Source organism: Suricata suricatta, chromosome 8 (genome assembly GCF_006229205.1).
Source record: "Suricata suricatta isolate VVHF042 chromosome 8, meerkat_22Aug2017_6uvM2_HiC, whole genome shotgun sequence".
Lineage (NCBI taxonomy): Eukaryota > Metazoa > Chordata > Mammalia > Carnivora > Herpestidae > Suricata > Suricata suricatta.
In genome coordinates, this window is record NC_043707.1 from 35,902,804 (window position 1) to 35,913,351 (window position 10,548).

Genomic DNA, 10,548 nt, shown 5'->3' on the forward strand with positions numbered 1-10,548 from the left:
TCCCGCGCCAGCTGCGCCCCCTAGGGACGCCCGGCGCGCACTGCAGGCCGGCACCGTCTCCTGGCTTGCTAGGCGGACAGCTGGGGCGGGGGCGGTGCGGGCCGCAGGGGTGGGGGTGGGGGTGGGGGCAGTGCCGGCCTTGCCGGCTCGGGCTGGCGGGCTCGCAGGTGGGCTGGCACACGTGTAGCAGAGGGACGGGTGGGCCGGGTGCCTGAGCCACGCGCTGGAGCAGGTGGGCGCGCCAAGCCTGTCCTCCCTGCCCCAAACCCCACCCCCGGGATCCGCCCGCTCCAGCCAGTGGGTGGGTGTCCGGGTGGGTTACGCGCCAAATTACTGTGGTTGCAAACAAGAAACAGGCGCAATCGGGTTTTCAGTTTCAGCAACAAAAACCACCACTAGGTGCAGCTCCGCCGCCTGTTGCCAGGAGTGGACTCTGGCTTTGGAGGGGCGTCCAAGGTCATGTGTGGCCTGCAAGGACCACAGCGCCCGCCCCTTCCCGCCCAGGGGAGGGCCGGTCTCTGGGAAGGGTCTCCCTGGGGAAGTTTCCTTTAGAGGGTGGATCTCTTCGAAAGAGGGTCTCATAGGGGGAGGGTCTTATAGCGGGAAGGGTCCCCTAGGGAGTTTTCCTAGTGAGGAGGGTCGTCTAGGGAGAAAGGTCCCTTTGGGGCAAGGGATCTCCTAGCGCCAGGCCTGGGGAGCCTGCGAAGGGGCCTGGGGCGGGGCGCTCAAACTCACCCGCATGTGGTAAGCATTAGCAGAGTTTATGGGGTGAACTAAGAGCTCTGGAGGCTGGAAGGCCAGTATTTTTGTGGGAGAAGGCCTGGAAGGTGACACACAGTCTGATGCTGTTGGCAGTTGGCCTGGAGGAGCCTGGGGGCATGTGATGATTGAGATCATGTAAATGATGATGGCAGCGGGACAGGGCGCTGGCCTCGCTGGGTGCTGGATCCCCAAGATGATTGCCCCAGGCGAGGGAGGGGGGAGCTGGCCGGCGCTGTCTTCGAGGCTGGTGAGAGGGAGCTAGCTCCCACCCCCACAGCACCTACTGTGCACTACCCACTCTTATTGAGTCTCAACAATGACCTTGTAAAGAAAAGATGGGGAAACTGAGGCCCAAGGACGGCAGCCAAACGGAGGAGGTGGATTCTGACCTAGGGCAGTTGGCAGGGCCTGCCCTCTACCCCCTTCCCACCCCACGCAAGGCTGGAGTGAGAAGCAGTCAGGAGGTGGAGCGTTCTAGAACGTCTGGAAGCACCCCTGCACACTACCTGCACCAGCACAGAAACGCCCTTTGGGCACGTTGTGCGGAGGACAGGTGGATGAGAGTGAGCGAGCATTTCTACTTTTATTTTAGGTTGCAGCAGCCCTGGTCTTTCCTAACTTGTAGGGCTATATTAGAGCGTCAGAGAGAAATAAGCACTACTGTGTGCTGAGCACCTACTGTGAGCCACTTGGGCAGTAGTATCATGGGACTAGACTGCACCGCCCCCCACCCCACTGTGTGAGGTGCTGTCACTCATACGATTGGGGAATCTATGGCTAAAGAGGTGAAGTCACTTTGCTCAGAGATGAGGGTGGGGGGTTAGAGTGGAGCAGGTGAGTGCTTCGAGGCCCTAGCTCCATTCTTTGTAGTTGTGAAATCTGGGCAAATTGATGACTCTGAATTCCCATAAGAAGTTAGAAATAATTCCCATGTCCCAGGGTTGTTGCAAGGAAGTGAGGTAATTCACACTCGAAAAGCGCTAGTTTCCTGCTCCCAGGACCAGCTTGACAGTGCCATCCCAAACTAGCGTTGCTCTGCACACCGGTTGAGTCGGGTCCATATTTAATCTTTTCCTTTCAAATAGAAACATATGCCCATTATTTTCCTTGCAAATAGCTAGCCACACCCCGACGCCCTCACAGCACAGGCAAGAATATGGCACAGGCAACTTCTTGACTTCAAGACACTCTACCAAGAACCTCTTTTGCTACAGTTTATCTTACAGTTCAGAGAAAGTTATGTGGGACTTGCTTGGCAATTGGAAAGCCAAGCCAGTATATGGTTAGTAGTAAGAGAACCATTGGTATCACTGCTATTCCAAAAGGTCCAGAGACACGTATGGGAAGTTTTTTATTCCAGTATGATCCGGGCCAAGTTAGGTTCTCACACTGCCTCATCTTACAGTTAAAGGAACTGAGCTAGGAAAGTTTAACACACATGTTAAAGCCAGAGTAGGAATCTAGCTCTCTTGGGTGCTATGCTAAGATTTTTTTTCCTCACCAGATTATGTTGCCTTTTACATGACTCATTAGATTACTGTCTTCAGGGATGTGTTTAGACTGTAGCTATTCTTTCTCAAAAAAATTAGACAGAGACACCCCTTCATGCTGCTGGGAAGAGGACAGCACAGAGCTGAAATATTTCTGCCCAAAAGAGCCAATTAATCTTTCCATTTAACTCTATCCAGCCTAACAAAGAAGGCTACAGGAAGAAAATGCTTCATCCTTGTATACTCACTTTACTAAATCTTTAGCCACAAGTGTAAAAACTTAAAATAAAAATCTTCAGCCATATCTTCTAGAGTACCTAGCTGGCTCCGTTGGGAAAGCTTGCAACTCTCAATCTTGAGGTTGTGAGTGAGAGCCTTATGTCGGGGGTAGAGATGACTTCAAAAAATCTTTCAAAAAAATTTTTTAGAAACGAGCTGTGGCTATTTCCTAGTTTTCAGAGCAAACAGTTAGGATTTTCCCTACTAGAGAGAGTGAGGAGTTTTCAAACAAATGATAACTTAAGTGGAGTTAGAACTGTCACTGAAGCCACCCCCTTGTCCTAAAGCCTAGCTAGTCCCAGGCGTGGTCCACTGGCTGGCAGCCTCACCTGGGAACTGATTCCAAATGTGGAATCTCAGGCCCCTGCAGGATCTGAATCTACATTTTCATAAGATCTCCAAATGATTCATACACAAATTAAAGTCCGAGAACCACTCCATAGCGCCTGAGAATTGAAGAAACATGTTGAAGATAGCCTTCTTTTCTGTTCTCTTCCTCTCTGTCTCTATTCCTCTTTTACTTCATTCTGTCTTCTCTCTCATCTTCTGCCCTTAATGAGATAGAAGGGGAAAGTTTTTTAAATGATAGAATTATGGTTTTATTTTTTTTATTTTAAAAGGAAAATATCCAATGTCATAGAACACTAACAGACTCAACTGTTACAAATTTAAAACTGAGAACATCCATATGGCACTGTGAAAATGTTAAGAGAAACAAGAAACACACTGGAGGAAGTATTAATCTTTCTACATAAAAATAGCTCTTGTAAGGCAATAAGAAAAATAGATGAACAATTCCTATAGAAAGAGGGGTAAAGAACATGAACAGGAAAGTCAGGGGGGAAAAACATGTTTGAAGAATGCCCAAAGAAATTGATCCAAGAAATGAAAAATTAGAGTAACAGGGCTTATAAAAAATAGTAAAGCACTGATACCAGCAAGTGTTGGTGAGGGTGTGTGGAACACATATATCAGTGGAAATATAAATTCACACGCTTTCTGGAGTGAAACCTGCAATTCATAGCTAAACTTTGAATACAAATGGTCTTTGATCTAGCCATCCACTTCACAAATGCACAGAGATGGATGTCTGAGGTTGTCCATTGCAAGATTGCTAATAATAGCAAAAAACAGAAGTCAATCTAAATGCCCATCCAGGAAGGTTAAGTACAATATGGTAAATCCATACACTAAAATCTCATGTGACTGTTAATGAAGTAGAAATACTGATGCAGAAATATCCACTGTATTCAGTTTTTTCTTAAAAAGTTAGGGAGAAGTATATATAGAATAATCCCATTTATGTTAACTTGATTTTTTTTCTAAATGGATGGATGCCAACCTGGAAAGTCCTTCAGGGCACATAGAATTGTATGCTTTTCTGTACATTTAAAAATTTTTCAAATGTGAATTGTATTTGTATAATCAAAAATAAACTAATAGAGGGATGCCTGGATGGCTCAGTCGGTTAAGCGACCGACTTCAGCTCAGGTCATGATCTCACAGTTCATGAGTCCGAACCTGGTGTCAGGCTCTGTGCTGACAGCTCAGAGCCTGGAGCCTGCTTCTGATTCTGTGTCTCCCTCTCTTTCTGACCCTCCCCCCTCTCACACTATGTGTGTCTCTCTCAAAAATAAATAAACATTAAAAAATTTTTAAATAAAATAAAATACATACTAATATAACTTACTTTTTAAAAGCAAAAGGTGATAAGCCTAAGTCACTTCTTATGTGTAAGTCATTAAGAAATGTCCCTTATGGGTTTTCTCAGTGCTTCTTCTGAGAAAAATATTCCCCAGTCCTATTAGAGAACAAGTTACACCACGATCTTGTCCACAAGGGGATAGTGTGCCCTTCCACGTGCAAATCAAGGCAATGATCCTGGGGGTTCCTTGCATTTGGTTTGCACAGCCTTCTCCTGATACCGTCTCTAGATGCCTGGGTATTTCATTCTAAACTCCCTGCCAGCTGCTAATCCCAGCCCAGCCTTGCCTTTGTTCCGTTGCTTGGCAACCCATTAAGGAGCCACCAGGTGCTGCTTTTGATCCCTAATGGGGCGTGGGCTTTGGTTACCTTAGAGCCCACTCAGCTGAGAACTTTTTAAGATGCTAAACTCTCGTGGAATGCTCTTATTAAGGAAACTATGGAGAAGAGAAGTACCAGAAACGTACCAAGCCTCCAAAAACTTCTAGCAGCCTTCTCTACCAATAACTACTCTTCACCTTGCAGACTGCTTTCAACTGTATAAAGCAGAAGTTCTTAATGTGTGGTCCCAAACCGACATCAACAGCATCACCTGGATAGAAATGTAAATTCTGGGGCATCACCCCTAACTACAGAATCAGAAGTTCCAATCAGAATCGCTGGGGGTGGAGCCCAGCAAGAGGTTTTAACAAGCCCTGGGGGGGGGGGAACCCTGATGCTTGCAGACAGTGTCTGAGAATGGAAAGTAATTCCTTCTCTTCTTAAGTTTTTAAACAAGTATTTATTAAATTCCTGATTTGTGCCAGATCCAGTGCTAGGCAAGAGAAATAAACAAGTACAATAATCATACAATAAGCAAAAGCACTTAAGGGAACATCTGAGAAGGATGTCACAGCTGTGGGGAATCAGGAAACGTTTTCCAGGGAAGTACAGTCTAAACAGAAACCTGAAGGATAAGTAGGAGTTGAATCAACAGCCTGGAAAAGAAGGCAGGATATTCTAGGCAGAGGGAAAGCCATGCGCAGAAGCTCAGAGTATAAACTTCAGCATGAGAACAATGGAGCCCTGCGGAAGGTTCTTTTATTTCTTCTCAATTTTTTATTTAAATTCTAGTTAGTTAACACAAAGAGCAGTGTTGGTTTCAGAAGTAGAATTCATCACTTACATACAACTCCCAGTGCCCACCATAGTAAGTGCCCTCATTCTCATCTCCCATTTAGACCATCCCACCACCCACCTTCCTCCATCAACCCTCCATTTGTTCTCTATCTTTAAGAGTCTCTTATGGTGTGTTGCTCCTGCTGAAGGTTTTTAAACAGGGGCGTTACATAATCAGATATGATTCAGCAACATTATTCAGTCTGTGGATTAGGGTTGGGCCATCAGAAGCCAGGATGCCTGAGAGGAGACTGTTGTGACCATTTAAGTAGGATATGCCAGGGCCAGTTGGATGGGAGGGAAGAGGAAAATCAAGAAGCTATTTCAGAGGAGGGGATCCATAGATAAGAAAGGATGATGGGGATGCTGGACACCTGTTTTCTCGCTCCAGCAGCAGGATACTGGCCATTTGGTTTCTTAAGCGAGCCAGCACAGTTGGAGGAACAGAACTGGAGGGATGGGGATGGGAGAGACCACCTGATCTGATTTTGAATCTGTTAAATGTGAGATGTCTGTGACGTACGTCCATCATTGCACAGCACGATGCTTGTGGGTGAAGCCAAGAAGGGAGCAGGGGTGGGAGGCAAGGTGGGAGAGGGTGGTGCCTCCATGATGGGGAGAAAGGTGACTTTGAGCAATCTACAAAAGCCAAATACAATAGAGCATAAGGAAGCTAAGGGCTGAAAAGTGACCCTCGTACTTAGTGACAAGACTCTCCTCCCAGACCTGTGACGGCAGTGTCCGTGGGAGGCTGAGCTAAGCCCAGGTGGTGGCGGAGTGGGCGATTCAGGTGCCCTGTTCAAGAGGTTTGTGTGAGGGCAGAAGACGGTGAGGAGATTGGGGCTTGTGGGAATTCTCTTTTCTGTGGAAAGAGAGAACTGGGAGGAGGGGATGGTAATCAATAGTTCAGAGTTCTGAAGCCCCCCAGGGATGTCTTACGAAGGGAAGGCTTGACCTTGGACAGGGGAGAGCTCTCCAGGGCTCTGCAAAGGGAGACAGGGGCATGGGCCGGGGCACGGCTTCGGTGGTAAGCGGTCAGGCAAAGCTGAGGAAGAGGCGGCTGATATTTCTTTCTCTCTCTCTCCCCCAGCTGTTTTAGGGGTAGAAAAAGGAAGAGAATTGCCAGCTTTTGAGAGTAGAGTGTAGAAGGATGGAGATATTATTTTGGAGAAAGGGACAAACTTTAGCAAAGGATTCAATAGACATCTTTCCACCTGGTGTTCACATAAGCACTTTATTTAACCCTCACAACAACCCCTGTGAGACAGGAAGTATGTTTTTGCACTTTACTAAAGTTCAGTAAGCTTAAATCATTTGCTTGGGGCTACCCAGCCAGTCACAGGGAGAGCTGGGATTTGAACCCAGGTCTCCTGACTCTGTCTCCTGCCCTTGGAGGAGACAAGACAAATATCATACACTCGGCGTCATGAGAATTGATCAGAAATAGATCTTAAAAGAGCATCTGATGTAAAAGAGGAAATTCTAAGTCAAATAAAGGAAAGCTCTTACATCCCCTTGGGAACAAGGCAGGAAGTTAAAAGAGGGGTGGGGGGTTGCGAGGGCTGATATGAATACCTGTTCATTCCAGTCATCTGCCCAAGGCACTCGGCTCCTCTGTGTTGATTCTCAGGAGCATTCATGTAGGGAAAGCTCTGGTTACTACTGACTCTTGCTTGCAGTAAACTGTTGCCAGGCTTTCTGCAGGGTCTATCCCTGGCCCACATCCTGGACTCTGGAGCCATATACAGGTGTCACCAGTCCCTGCTCAGTGCCCAAGATGGTGTGTGGAGCACCACAGACAATAAACACTTGTTGGCAGGACAAATGGCAGAAGCTCTGGCCCAAACACTGCCAGGGCTGGATTGTAATCTAGTTCCACCATCCACCTGCTGAATATATGTTTGAATAAGCCACAATCTCTCTTTTGGCTCAGTTTCATCCCCAAATGTGATGTGAAGCAATCACTTCACTCACAGGGTCTGGGGGTCACAAATTCAATCAGGGCACAGCAGGGAAATGGCTTAAGAACTGGAATCCCCCAGAACTTTTCGCTCAAAGTCTGGCACCTGAGCTGCTATTGCTTGCAGGGTGGCCTCGACTGGGACTATTAAGCAGACTGCACACATGTGGCTTCTCCGTGGGGTTTGGGCTTCCTCACAGCATGGCGGCCGGGTTTCCAGAGTGAGCATCTGAGACACAGTAGCCTTGGAAGGTGTGCAGCCTCATTTCCACTGCAGTCTGTTGGTGGAAAGCAAATCGCTAAGACCAGCCCAGATCTGAGAGGAGGAGCAATTAGATTCTGCCTCTTGATGCAAAGGAGGCAAGGTCACACTGCAGAAGAACAGACAAGATCGCGGAGGTATTGTTGTAGTCATTTTTGGAAAATACAGTCTGCCAGAGATACTTCCTGAGGTCTCTGTGAGACGCTTGGAGGAAGGGTACTTTACAGGGGCTGGAAACCAGCCTTGGAAGCCTGTGGAATCAGAGTACAAATACAAAGTCCTCCACATAAGCCATTCCTTCTACTAGGTGGGCATTACGGACTGAATTCTGTCCCTCCACAGGATTCATATGCTAAAGTCCTAACTGTACCTCAAAATGTGACCATATTTTAAAAAGATAATTAAGTTAAAATGAGGTCAGGAGGGTAGGCTCTAATCCAATTGGAACATTTTAAGAAATTTGAAAAGACAAAAAGATACCAGGAGTGCACACACAAAAGGACCACGATGCAAAGAAGCAGCAATAGGGTGTGTACCTGAGATCCAGGAAGAGAGATTTCTGTAGGAACCTGCCAACACCATAATCTTGGACTTCCAGCCTCTAGAACTGTGAGAAAACAAATTTCTGCTGGCGAAGCCCCCAGCCCAAGCAAACCAATAGCACAACTGACTAGGTCTCTTTAGCTGTGTAAGCACAATACCCTAGAATTATTAATTCTACACATGCATCAATAGCACCGGGCCTGTGATTCTCGCTTAGGGGACATATTTACATGCCCACACTCCTTGGTATTTCAGCTTCAACTGGGACATTTATTACATGACTTTTAAAGATTATGACAGTTTACCTCCAGTTGTCCTTCTAACTGCTTTTTTCCTCACTCATGGGGCTTAGGATCCTTAGAAATGTGGGTGGTTTTGTATATTTTTTTTACCTTTTGCTCTCCTGAGCTCTATTCAAGTTAGGAAGTGAAACAGTTTATCTGCTTCGTCATTCTGAAAAGTTCTTGGATGAAAGATATGCATCACCACAGAGTCATGTAGGGACTGTGGGAAGCAATTTGGGGACATTCATATATGAAAAACCTTAAGAAAGTTCATATGTTTTGTCCCCAAATCTCATTCCAATAGAAATAACTTTAAATTGATGGGGAAATGTGAAGATTCATGTGCAAGAATTCATGTGCTTACCTCTGGGTGGCTCAGTCAGTTAATCATCCGGCTTCAGCTCAGGTCATGATCTCACAGTTTGTGGGTTCAAGGCACGCATCGGGCTCTGTGCTGACAGCTAGCTCAGAGCCTGGAACCTGTTTTGGATTCTGTGTCTCCCTCTCTCTCTGACCATTCCCTGCTCACACTGCCTCACTCTGTCTCTCAAAAATAAATAAAAAACATTTTAAAAGTGTTTTTAAAAAGGAATGGAAGAGGGGCACCTGGGTAGCTTAGCTGGTTGGCATCTGGCTCTTGATCCCAGCTCAGGTCATGATCTCAGAGTTCATTATTGCAAACTATGAGTCTGGAGTTCTCTCTTGTCTGGCAAGAGAGCAGACACAGAATTGAATACAAGAGAGGCTAATGTCTGGGAGGAGACAAGAGCCCTGAACAGGATTTCATCTCTTGAGCTCTCAAGATCTTACACACATGGTGAATGTGGAGAAAACAATCAGATAGTACTCATTAACTTGTGCACGTAAGAAGCAAAGGGTCTGGGGGGCAAGTGGTGTTTGTGATCAAAGTATATTGGTGCCAGATGGAAAGTAGTTTCCTATGACAAGTCACTCATTATACCATTATAATATCTCGCTAACTAACCTTGGGGATTTTCACCCTGTGGCAGCAGCTTTCAGCTCTAAGCTATTTAAACCCATTTATGTAAGTGTAAGGAATTCTTGAACTTATTTCCCCCAGCTCATGGGATCAGGCCCTGTGTCAGACTCTGCACTGACAGAACAGAGCCTGCTTGGGATTCTCTCTCTCCCCCCACCCTCAAAATAAATAAGTAAACATTGAAAAAATTTAAAAAAGGGACTGGAAGAAAATGCACCAAAATATTAATGGTGCTCATTCTTTATAAGATCATTTTTTTTCATTAAAATTTTCCTTAGCTTCTAAGAGGTCTAACAAAGATGTATCATTTTATAAGAAACAATAAGTAAGCTGATAGAAGTTGTGCTTCAAAGCGGAGGTGGGACTGGCAGCTCTCGACCCTCACACAGGAGGGGGCAGCCTTGGCGCAAACTCCTACTCAGCAATGTTGGGAATTTTCAGTAATGCTTCTCCCTACCTTCTCTCCTTCCTCTCTTTTTCATTTACCTTCTTCTTTCCTCAGAAAACACTACAACAGAGTCAGCCTCCTGGCCTGTTGACTTTATCCTGGGACCAGCAGTGGCACCAAAAAACATTTAGGGAGGGGTCAAAGAATCACAACATCTGAGAGCAGGAAGGGGCCTCAAGCCATCTAGCCCGGCACAGTCACCCTGATGTCAACCGGAGAAGCGAGAAATGGGAAACAGAGCAGCCCAGTTTGCCATAATAAAGCCATTCTGGGACTCTCAACCATGAAGTTGTCTGGATCATTTCTGAAGCCATTTGTATTTTCAAGTCTGCACTGTTTCCATAAATTTGCTACCCACTGTGGGAAGCACATGATGTGGGGGTGGTGAGGGGGACATGGTTTAATATCAACACATGTAAGAAAGAAACGGCTCCGGGCAGCTCTCTTGCTGCCTGTCTCTCTGTGGGAGTCGGCTGCAGGTGGTGCCAGGCTAAGGCAGGACCCACGTGGTTGTGCAGAGAGCAGGACTAGCTGGCCAGAGCCGGGCCACCTGGACCATGGCTGGAGCGATGTGTTCAGTACTTGGTGACGTATCTTAGGAAGGACAGCCACAAGCTAGAGCCGTGAATCCCAAGTGAAATGGTTGGCACCATAAAGG

The 10,548-nt window shown here is 46.5% G+C and overlaps 1 long non-coding RNA gene across 1 annotated transcript in view; it reads left to right on the forward strand.

Moving 5' to 3' along the window:
* Window positions 1-10,171, forward strand: part of LOC115297942 — a 10,932-nt gene extending 761 nt beyond the window's left edge. The window contains exon 2 of the long non-coding RNA XR_003911533.1: window positions 9,945-10,171. This is a non-coding gene — a long non-coding RNA (uncharacterized LOC115297942). The remainder of the gene's footprint in view (window positions 1-9,944) is intronic.
* The last annotated feature ends 377 nt before the right edge of the window (window positions 10,172-10,548 follow it).